General features: G+C 41.9%; 1 long non-coding RNA gene across 1 annotated transcript in view; it reads right to left on the bottom strand.

The window, feature by feature from the left end:
• The window catches only part of LOC145521362 (uncharacterized), a 65,204-nt gene that overhangs the window by 19,542 nt on the left and 33,580 nt on the right, over positions 1 to 12,082 (bottom strand). The window lies entirely within an intron of this gene.

The following is a 12,082-nucleotide window of genomic DNA, read 5'->3' as shown; positions in this document are numbered from 1 at the left end:
TAAAGAGAGTACCTGCCTAGGAACTGGGTCACTGAATTACTATTCCAGCTCTAAATCAGCCTCTTTCAGTTTCTTCATACAAGATTGTCATCACACCATTCCAAACTGGGCATATATCATGTTCAACCATGGACTCCCTAACAGGTTACTTCATTTAACCCCTTCATTATTATTCCTATATTCCTTTGACTGTGTGGATCACAACAAACTGTGGAAAATTCTAAAAGAGATTGGAATTCCAAACCACCTTACCTGAGAAATCTGCATGCAGGTCAAGAAGCAACAGTTAGAACCAGACATGGAACAACAGACTGGTTCTAAATTGGGAAAGGAGTACGTCAAGGCTGTATATTGTCACCCTGCTTATTTAACATATGCAGAATACATCATGCGAAATGCTAGATGAAGCACAAGCTGAAATCAAGATTGCCGGGAGAAATATCAGTAACCTCAGATACACAGATGACACCTCCCTTATAGCAGAAAGTGAAGAGGAACTAAAGAGCCTCTTGATGAAAGTGAAAGGAAAGAGTGAAAAAACTGGCTTAAAGCTCAACATTCAGAAAACTAAGATCATGGCATCTGGTCCCATCACTTCATGGCAATTAGATGGGGAAACAATGGAAACAGTGACAGACTTTATTTTCTTGGGCTCCAAAATCACTGCAGATGGTGACTGCAGCTATGAAATTAAAAGACGCTTGCTCCTTGGAAGAAAAGTTATGACCAACCTAGACAGCATATTAAAAAGTAGAGACATTACGTTGCCAACAAAGGTCTATCTGGTGAAAGCAATGGTTTTTCCATTAGTCATGTATGGATGTGAGAGTCAGACTATAAAGAAAGCTGAGCACCAAAGAATCAATGCTTTTGAACTGTGGTGTTGGAGAAGACTCTTGAGAGTCCCTTGGACTACAAGGAGATCCAACGAGTCAATCCTAAAGGAAATCAGTCCTGAATAGTCATTGGAAGGACTGATGCTGAAGCTGAAACTTCAATACCTTGGCTACCTGATGTGAAGAACTGACTCATTTGAATAGAACCTGATGCTGGGCAAGATTGAAGGGAGGAGGAGAAGGGGCAACAGAGGATGAGATGGTTGGATGGCCTCACTGACTTGATGGACATTAGTTTGAGCAAGCTCTAGGAATTGGTGATGGACAGGGAAGCCTGGCGTCCTGCAGTCCGTGGGTTCGCAAAGAGTCGGACTCGACTGAGCGCCTGAACTGAACTGACCCCAGACAAAAAAAAAAAAAAACGGACTCATAAGAAGCCGGCTGCTAGACAGAGAGGAAAGAGCATAGGATGTGGGGCGAGAAGACAGCCTCATCCTACATAGCTTTTTGGTCCCTGGTTTCATTTTTTATGTAAAGTGCATCCTGGCACGTGCCATAAATACGGACTCTGCTTCTTTCTCTCCCTATATGTGCTACTCTCTGGTGCCAAGGCTAGAATTCAAACTCTGACCTGTTGACTTAAAAGTCAATGAATAATCGTTCTTTTTTCTGCAGAGGATGTGAGCAGGAATTCCCTGGGCAGATGACTCAGAAAGAGACAGCTCAGAGGCGGGGAACCCGCAAGACCAAGTCCTCCGCGGGGCTCACTTCCGATGAATCACAGGCTGCAAGACCTACTGATAAAGAACATCACTTTCCATATCTCCTTTCTGCTGATTAGAAAAAAGTATGTCCCAATGCTGAATATAAAGCAGGGCTTTGTAGAGGCTTAGGTTAAGGATATTTCTTACTCTAAAATATTTAAAACATAAATTTTATAGGTTATTTCACGGAGATCATATCCCCCCAGATAATGAAACATTCCATCTCTGGAAATAGCAAAATAAAAGTAATATCTGCTACTAATAGGAAAAAAATATCACTATAGTTAACTGGGTAACTGTGCTCAGTTGTTTCCGACCCTTTGCGACCCCCTGGACTGTAGCCCGCCAGGCTCCTCTGTTTGTGGAATTTTCCCAGGCAAGAATATAGGAGTGGGTTGCCATTCCTTTCTCTAGGGGATCTTCCCGACTCAGGGATAGAACCTGCATCTCTTGCATCTCCTGCATTGGCAGGCTGATTCTTTACCGCTAGTGCCACCTTTATACTACCCTTAACAAGCCACTGTTAACAATATGGTGCATTTACATCCAATCTTTTTTGATGCATATATAGTGGAAATTTGGAGAGAGCATATGTATGTGTGCATATATATATATATGAAAATATGAAACTGGGATCCTACTGTTTATACATCTTTGTATTCCACTCTTCTAAATTAACTTAAATTGTTAATGAAATTTTCCAGACTTCAGTCCTCCATTGTTGGGTATGTTGGCTGTGTCCAATTTTTTTAACCATCATAAACAATGCTACAAGAGCATCCTGGTACATAATTTGGCAAAGCCTTTCAGAAAGATATTCTAGGTAGCTTAGAGCATGTTAGGAGTGTTTACTATGTGCCAAACATTGTGCTTTGGTTTGCGAGCATTACCTCAGACCCTGCCAAAATCTTATGAGATAATCTGTGATTAATATTTCCTTTTACAGATAAGAAAACTGAGTAAGTATCTTGCCCAAGTTAAAAAAAAAAATGGCTAGAGCCAAGATTCAAAAATATCCAGTCTGCCTCCAGAGCCTAGACTTTTCATTAGAATGATGCCATGTCTTCTAACATTCTCCCTGCTTAAAACAGGATTTCCCACCACATCAGATACATGTACAAAACCTCTCTGATTAGACAGTCCACCCTGGACAGCCTGAAAAGACTCAGGAATCTGGATCTTTGGTCTTCTGGGTTCAGGATGTCATTCACATGTAACCACATAGTCTATGAGGTGGTAGCACCAAATAGCCCCTAAGACCACTCTGGCATAAAGGACATTTACTTCACACACTGCTGTATTTAAAACAGATAACCAGCAAGGTCCTACTGTTTACTACATGGAACTCTGCTCAGTGTTACGTGGCTGCCTAGATGGGAGGAGGCATTGGGGGAGAATGCATACGTGTGCATGTATGGCTGAGTCACTTTGCTGTCCACCTGAAACTATCACAATATTATTATCGGCTATATCCCATAAAAGGTTTCCCTGGTGGCTCAGACGGTAAAGAATCTGCCTGCAGTGCAGGAGACTTGGGTTCCATCCCTGAGTTGGGAAGATCCCCTGGAGGAGAATATGGCAACCTATTCCAGTATTCTTGCCTGGAGAATCCCCAAGGACAGAAGAGCCTGGCAGGCTACAGCCCATGGGGCCGCCAAGAGTCGGACACGACTGAGTGACTAAGCGCACAGCACATAGCCCATGAAAAATAAAAAGTTAAAAAATAAATTCATTTACTTCAAGAATCCTGACAGCACAACCTAACGAAGCCACACTGCAGATGTTTCTACAAGCTTTTCCCCCAAAGCTGCCTTTTCATCCTGTTGCTTAAGGACATGTATCTTTCTTTTCTAAACTTATATTCTCGTTTCTACAAACATAATTTGTCAGCATCAAGTGTATAACAAAGTTGATCTGTGACGATTAAGCCTATTGAGAGGAAACACAAGAGCTTTATAATCATTAACAGTATTTGGGAAAATACTAGAATCACTGGTGTTACAAAAACAAGTTTTTAATAGCACCCCCACTATATTATGAAAATTAGACTTCTACTCCTTGCTCACATATGAGGAAAGATACAAACAAAACGTGGTAGAAGGAATCCCCAAAAGTGACCTGGCTTTCTCCGGAATGGGGGACGGGATGTGTAAAGGAGACTGAATGATACAAAAGGGGTTGTAATCCGTGGGGGCTCGAAGGTGGGAAACAGCACGCAGCCGCCGAGGGGGAGACTTGGTACAAAGGCAGTGCTGGGAGGTCGTGGGACCCAGCTGAAGAAGGGAGAACTTGAGATGGGTGTCAGTGAAGACTTCCTGGCGGTGAGAACTGCTGGATTAGAGAACAGCCTCCCCAGGGAAGGACGAGGAACTCCTTCCCGCAGGACACTAGGAACCAGGCGGAGCGCGACAGTGAGGGCCAGGCTGACGCAGGAAACCCCGCGCTAACGGAGGGTGAACTGGATAACCTGCAAGGTCTTTTCTATCTGCAGTTACTCTGATTACAGTAATATAATCCTTCAGGCACGTAGGAGAGGAGGTAGGGGCGGGGTGTTTTACTTTTTTGAGTGAACTGAATTCTGATGGAAGGTGCTGGACCAACATCCTAAGAGACAAAAGCTCCCTGTTGATCCACACTACATTGACAGCGATACGTCTCCCCACTGGGCTTCATGTATCCCCAGTCCTGGCATTAAAGGTGAAGGAAAGCTGTGTCCTTTCGCCCCTCGACTTCTGGCTTCTCCTCATTGCCTTCCAATAACAAAAGGGCTGTCAGTTTTAAACGCTGGCCCTTATACTCCCTCCCTTGCTCACCCCATCCCACCCCACCCTACCCCAACAACTGCAAGGGACTGAAGGGACCACAGAGAAGCTTTTAAAGCATCCATCTGGGAAGTATTAAAATAAGCAAACTGCTTTCAAAGGCTGGTGTGTGGCAGCAAGTCTTGGTCTCTGTTATTCTCTTTCCTACATAGACAGATGTAAGGAAGAGATGAGTATTAATAAATGGATCGGGTGGCATTCCTCCCTACCCTCTGCTTATACGTCTTGAACGAGAGCTTTCAGTGCAGCTTCCTGCTCCCTTTCCATTCTTCTTTATCTTCCATTTCCTTCCACGCCTCTCCTTCCAAAGAATACTTTTTGTCCTTCCTTAAATTTGTTTGGAACATGCTGGAATGGGGGGGGGATCTCAGTCACAGGAATTTGGAGTTTAGATCTTCACCCACCAGACACTGTGCCAGTTAATTCAGATCTCTTGTGTCTCTCATGCATTTCTCCTGGGTTGCTGGTTTTCTGTTTTCTTTACTTGAATTTTTGCAGAGGTAACCTCAAAGTGTTGGCCAGGTTCTGCATGAAAACCAAACAGGAACATTCATCTGAGACCCAGGTCTTTGATCTTCTCTACAAAGAGATCTTCTCTTCTGTGTAAATGTGAGGGTTTAGCTTTCTATCTCTCTTTTCTGCTCAAGCAAGACATCCCTGGTATGTCCACACAGTTATCCATCTTCCTCTTATAGAAAGCCTTGGTCTCTCTATGTCCCATTTTATCTGCTTTTCTAGAAGATGTGTGAGCAGGATGAATGCTGCTTTTTCACTGTTGGGCTGAGTAGACCTGACCAGCCTTGCCTCCCATCCTTGTGGATTCAAATCTCAGAGAGGCGAAACTTTTGGTTAAAACAACAGTGCAGGAGGTGGGACAGAGCCTTCCCCGGGTCCTAGTACTGAATTCAGGGATACTAGGTGTAAAGAGAAAGTCTCCTTTTGACTGCCCCCCGTTTCGTGCAGTGATTGTTAACAAAATTCCCTGCATGTTCTGACAATGAACATATCCAGTTACTTATTTCCTACAGAAAGTTTCTCTTACACCTCAATGGACTTGGGTGAAAACAAGGCCTGACATGTGGCCCCCGAAGGATTCGAATGGCGTCCTGGCCGCTGCTTGCCTTCAGAGGTTGGAACTTGTTTTCCCCTCTGTGTTTAAATAATCAAACGAACATCTACTCCATGACAGAGAGCTGAATTGGTCAGGAAGTAGTTGTTACCTTTGATTTCCTGCCCCTTCAATGCAGACAAAAGCTGGCTATATAGTTACCTCCATGGCGTGTGGTGTGCATTGCAGACCACAATGTAGGTAAGTAATGAATCCTGTGAGAATCTGAGTGACCCGACCCAAGACCCCACTCACAAGTGGGCAGACAATCTGGAGCCTGTAAACACGCTGTTTTTAAGTTACGGAAAAGCAATTTGTAAAACATTAAAATCACCTAAAAATAGAACACAATGACTCTCCATTGAAAAGTGATTATTTGCATGGCAAATAAGAAGAGAGTGATTTGACACACACAACACCCAAGGGTAATGCATCATCAAGAATAATAAATACACCTCCGTGAATAAGCACCTCCTTGAATCCACTTACTGCCCAAGAGTCTCCTGCTTGAGGACTTGTGTATCTCCACAGCTTACCCAGCTAGCAAGAGAAAGTTTCCTTGAAAAAGGACCTGACGTAAACTTTGTAATATAGACGAGCTGTGATAACCTCTCCACGACCCCAGGAAGAAATGTATCACTCTGTCTGCAGACACTTGGCACACTGACTCCCTTATATGGCATTTCCAACGTTGCGGCCGAATTGTCGACTTATTGCTTGGTTGGTCCTTCAATCCCTAAACAGAAATGCCTTTTGCCAGGAGTGCCTCTTCTGAACTCCAGGATCATATCCTTCCTGGGATATAGCAGGGCTAGTGCAGCCAGTGTGCTGTCTGTTGGTCAATGAATCTCCCCCACGTTGTGGGAAGTCCCTGGCCTTGCATGTCTAGATCTAGCACACCAGCTAGGGCACGCCTGAGGTCGTATCCTGGGTCTTTTACACAGGGACCAAGTTCCTGGCCAAAACGATATGATGCCTTTCATTATAATCAATCATTATCACATGGTCTTTATTTTCATTTTAACTCCCTCATAAAGAGACCTCGCATTCAGCTGGGTCTCCTACATAAAGGAGCTCTTATTATGAATATACAAAGTAAGCCATAGGCTTATAAAGAGATTGCCTATTGCCCCAGAGTCCCTTTGCATCCATATACTCAACCCACATCAATATAATCCCTTCCTATATAACTTGGAATGGCAAGACCCATTCTGGACATGAAGGAGTTAGATTCTCTCAAAACTTCTTGATTTGAACTAAGGGAATCCACGAAAGCTTATCCATAAGCCTCCCGGGACACCACCTGCCTCATGTCTTAATTGAAAATTTCTTCCTAGAGAAAACTATGCATAACCAGAAGCTCATGGTTAAAACGCTGGCTACTTGTCCTTCCCTGTTAGTGTCCAACTTAACCATCCGCTCACTCCCATGTGCAGCTTTCCTACATTATTTCACAGAAATAGCCTTTTAAAATGTTTTATTCCACAGAAATAGCTTTCAAACTATTTTCTAGGACACCTGAAGCATGCATACACACACATAACATGCGCAGAGCCTTTCTTTAAAGGCCACTGAGCGACTTAAAACTGTCATTTTGTTTTGCTCATAGTTTTGTGGGGAGAGCTTGGCTTTTTGTGGGGAGAGCTTGGCTGTGTGGCTCTTCTCTGATCCTGATGGCAACCTCATGGAGTGTTAATATGGGAGTTAAGACTCCTCTTCTTTAATGATTCTTCATTCTAGAATTAGTAACTCCGTGCTCCTTGGACTCTCGCCACATGATGTCACCAGGGTCTCTCCATGCAGCTTGAACTTTTCATGAATGATGGTCTTGAGATGTGCTTTTACATCAATGCTTAGAGTTATAAGATCATTTTAAAAGACCCCAAAATGAAGGTGTCAAGGCTTCTTTCTGATTCAGTCTCAGAAATTCCTGAATATCACTTCTGCAACATTCTATTAATCGAGTAAATCACAAAGGTCAGTCCAGTTGCAAGGAGTTGGGAGAAAGATTCCACCTCTTGACCGGAGAATGACGTATAGGAAGGAAAGGGATCGATGGTGGCCATCTTGGATATAAATACCACAGAGAGAATGCCACACTTCCTCCACATGCATCACATTTTCCCACAGAGGTATAAAGAGCAATGTAATTTGTGCCTCGCTTTCTTACAAAGTTTTATTTTGAAAGAGTTGCTCTCTTTTTTCTCATAGAGGTCCACTTATTCATAGACTTCAGATATAAATCCATGAGAGGCTGGACTTAGATATCTATCTATCGATGACAAACACTATGTTTGACTTAGAAACTCCTCTCTGCTAAGAATATGTTAGAGAACCAAGTTGTCTATTGAACTTGTTCTTCCCTCAAGATAAGTTTTCTTCCCAGGTGCTTCTAAGTTCTCCCAAACTTCTGGAAGATCCATTTTGCCAGGTCACCAAATGCACCTAGACATTGTAGGCTCTATCCAAATGGTGATCGTAATCTGGGCTCAAGCTGAGACCCTGCTACACGAATTAGCCAGCACACATTCTGGCCCATCTGCAGATGCCCAGCAGCAGTAGTTCTCATCCCTTTCCTTCTCTGACTATGTACTAAGACATAGGTTAAATATTGGACTATGATTCCCACTTGCTTGTGCTCATGCTAAGCCACTTCAGTCATGTCCAACCCTTTGTGACTCTATGGACTGTAGCCCCACCAGTCTCTTCTGTCCAAGGGATTCTCCAGGCAAGAATACTTGAATGGGTGGCCGTGCCCTCCTCCAGGGGATCTTCCCAACCCAGGGATCAAACCCACATCTCCTGCTTCTCCTGCATTGGCCAGCAGGTTCTTTACTACTAGTGCCACGTGTGAAGCCCATGACTCCCACTTACAGATGGTAAAAAAAAAGCTAAGAGACCTGCTCAACTTATGTATCCAATATGTAATACAGTTGAAACTTGAGCCCAAGTCTTCCGAAGCTTAGTCTAGAGTTCTTTCAGCTCCACCAAGGTTTAGCAAAGTGCATTTATTCCTTGAATTCCAAGGTAGAAAATAAAGAACAGATTCTTCAATGGAAAGGAATATAGTATTAAGAAAAATGGGATGCCAGGGTTCGTGGAGATGGACATTAAAACAGAAGTAGCAGAACTTCCCTGGTGGTCCTGTGGTTAGGAATCTGCCTTGCAGTGAGAAGGATATCAGTTCAATCCCTGGTCCGGGAAGATCCCACATGCCATGCAGCAACTAAGCCCATGTGCTACAACTACAACTCTGAGCCTATGCTCTAGAGCCCATGAACCACAATTAGTGAGGCTATGCATTGCGACTACTGAAGCTCTCCATCTAGAGCCTATGGTCCACATCAAGAGAAGCCACGGCAATGAGAAACCCACACACTGCAAGGAAGAGTAGCCCCCACTCTCCACGACAAGAGAAAAGCCCGCACAAAGCAATGAAGACCCAGGCCAGTCAAAAATTAAAAAAAAAAAAAAAAATAGAAGAAGCATACTATAAAATTCACACCACCTACTCATCAGTTTTGCCTAGCACTAACCTTATTACATTCCCCAGAAATAGTATTCCAGAGGATTTATTCCTGCAAGTATATAACAAGGGTGCTTCTGATGTTTCCAGTGGAAAATATCAGTGATTCTAGTAGATAATTTTTAGCCTTGTGCAGCCCACTCCAACTCCCTTTTAATCTCTCACATCCTGCTCACAGTGAATGGAATGCTGAAGTCCATCTCGCCCTGTTCTGCAGATCTCCCAGCAAGACGTCACTGCTGTGTATCAGTTACTAGGTGTGGGTTTCCTTTTGCACCAGCTTGTCTGCCTTCCCAGGGATGAAATGAAGCTTTCCCCAAGGAGAGAACCCAATATCATTGCCTCTGGCCTGGTCAGTGTTGCTGCAAGGCCAGTGGCAGCCTTTGCTTCTAGCAACAACAGGCTGCGTATCCATAACAAAGGTGGCAGGAGGCTGTGATCTGGCCATCTTCAACTCTGTCGTTTAGCCAAGATGGTTTCCAAATCTTGCCCAGAGCCGTCAGCCTCTGGTCTTCGGTGGCCCTACCACCTGGCATATACTAATGGGTCAGCAGTCAAGAAGAGTCTAGGTTCACCCCCCCTTGACTCACCACCTCCCTATGACTATGCTAAATAAAGGTTACTTCCTTTCCTCAGATGGAAAAGGGAATGGCAACCCACTCCAGTATTCCTGCCTGGAGAATCCCACACACAGAGGAGCCTGGTGGGTCCACGGGTCACAAAGAGTTAGACACGACTGAGTGACTAAGCACACACACACCCTTACTTAAACATCCAGAGGATATCTGCAAGAGGGTGAGTGACCTTAGACCACAAATGTATATATCACTTTGAAAGGCAAATGCATAAAAATTGGCCAAAATCACAGCATTTTTAATGCTATCCTGAAGCAAGAAATAAATAAGTGTTTCATATTCTGTGATGACTTTATTTTAAATTATAAATTATATTATTTAAGTACACTGTGCTTATTAAAATACACATGTTAAAATTCTGGAAAGAAGTATGAGAATTTTCTCCTTGAATTAACTTAACAGCTCCTTCCTAGGGAAATATGCCCAGTAGGGTCTGGTGTAATAATAAAAGTAGCTCCAACTCTGCAGACAAAGTATTTAATTTTACTTTCACCAAAACAGGGAGGGGTGAAAGGAGAACACACACAATGTTCACCTATGTAAAATAGACTGGATCATCAGTTGCATCCAATCCATTTTACTAACTTTCTAAAATATACAAGTGAAATGGAATCATTATAAAAACTAAGGAAAACAACCAAATAAAAACATTACAATCACCGAAAGTCAAGAACTACATGTAAGTGACATGTCACATATATGTGACAACCACGTCACATATAGACATAACAGCTGTAAATGCCTTGGGATTTATATCCCTCTAGACCTTTCTCTGTGTGTGTGTGAGGTGCTTTTAACAAAATTGAGAATTTTGCATTTTGTAATTTTCTATTTTTAATTAATAAACCATGAACATCACTCCATATCAATAAACATACATCTGCATTTCAAAATATCAGACGACATTAAATTGAAAATGTGCCTTTAAGTAAAGGCACTTGCTAGTCAAGCCAAACATTGCTAATAATGTGATTGCTTCATATTATGTGCCTCCTGACATAATGTTATAGGAGGTACATACATCATCTATGAAATATTCTTGCCTGAAATGTCTAACCTGAATTTAATTACAAAGAAATGGATTAATCCAGAATTTGGGGCTTTCTGTAAGAAGGCTGAGCTGGACTGTTCAAAGGGTTTGATATCATGGAGAGACAGGGGAACAGTGTTCTAGACCGAGGGGAACTGAAGATAGACAGCAGTTGAGGCCGTGAGTGAAACTTCATCAGAATTTGGGTCTGAAAAAAAGAACAACAAGAAATTTTTTAGGATAATTTAAATGTTTGTGAATAATGTAATTGAATTAATGATGATTTTATTAGGTGTGGTAATGGTGTTGTGAAAGAGAATACTATTATTCTTGGAAGAGGCATGATGAATGAAGTAAGAGATACAACATCATGATATTGGTAGCCTGCTTTCAGTAGGATTAGCAAAAGAAAACAATGTGTATATACATATATAAGTAGACAGGGAGAGAGAAAGAGAAGATATTGCAAGTTGTTAACAGATAATCAGTGTATTATTCTTTCAACTGTTCAGTGCATTTGAAATATTTCAAAGTAATATACATATTTACCTTTATATATAAATATATAATAAACATATCTCTATCCCATCATATTTAATGACCAAATGTGATTCTATTATGTGGATTCACAATAATCTAACAAATTCTTGATTGCCAATACTTCATTTATTCTAATTTTTAACTGAAGAGAAGTTTCAAAGAATCCCTGTAGTAAATTGTTTGCACATATTTTTAACTATTTAGGATAAATTCCTAGAAACAATTGCTCAACCAAGTCCAAGGACATTTTTAAAGTTTTTGGCACTACAACCTACAACACAATTATTTGATTCGGTCCTGAATATTTTCTGTGGCCCTCAATTCCCAGGACCTAATAATTCTCCTTAAAATGGTTAAATTTGTCAAATGATAAAACTTCTAATGCTGATATCCTATTTTCTGGGTTGTTTGGTAAACTCAGAGCTCTCAGTTCTTGACAATACCTAGTAACTTTATGTGCATAACCATGGACTTTTCAATCTCTACCAAAAACTGCTTTGTTGTAACCTCAAATCTCCCTGTAGAACTTAGGAATTGTCGGTCACATTTCCTGTACTGTCCATCTGTTCTAAAAAATGTCTGCCCAAACAATTAATCTCAAAAATATACAAGCAACTCCTGCAGCTGAATTCCAGAAAAATAAATGACCCAATCAAAAAATGGGTCAAAGAACTAAACAGACATTTCTCCAAAGAAGACATACAGATGGCTAACAAACACTTGAAAAGATGCTCAACATCACTCATTATTAGAGAAATGCAAATCAAAACCACAATGAGGTACCATTTCATGCCAGTCAGAATGGCTGCTATCCAAAAGTC

This window comes from Giraffa tippelskirchi, chromosome 9, assembly GCF_054371585.1.
Source record: "Giraffa tippelskirchi isolate mGirTip1 chromosome 9, T2T-mGirTip1v1.2.pri, whole genome shotgun sequence".
Classification (NCBI taxonomy): domain Eukaryota; kingdom Metazoa; phylum Chordata; class Mammalia; order Artiodactyla; family Giraffidae; genus Giraffa; species Giraffa tippelskirchi.
The sequence above is the reverse complement of the archived record's forward strand: the minus strand, read 5'-3'. Positions and strand labels throughout refer to the sequence as shown.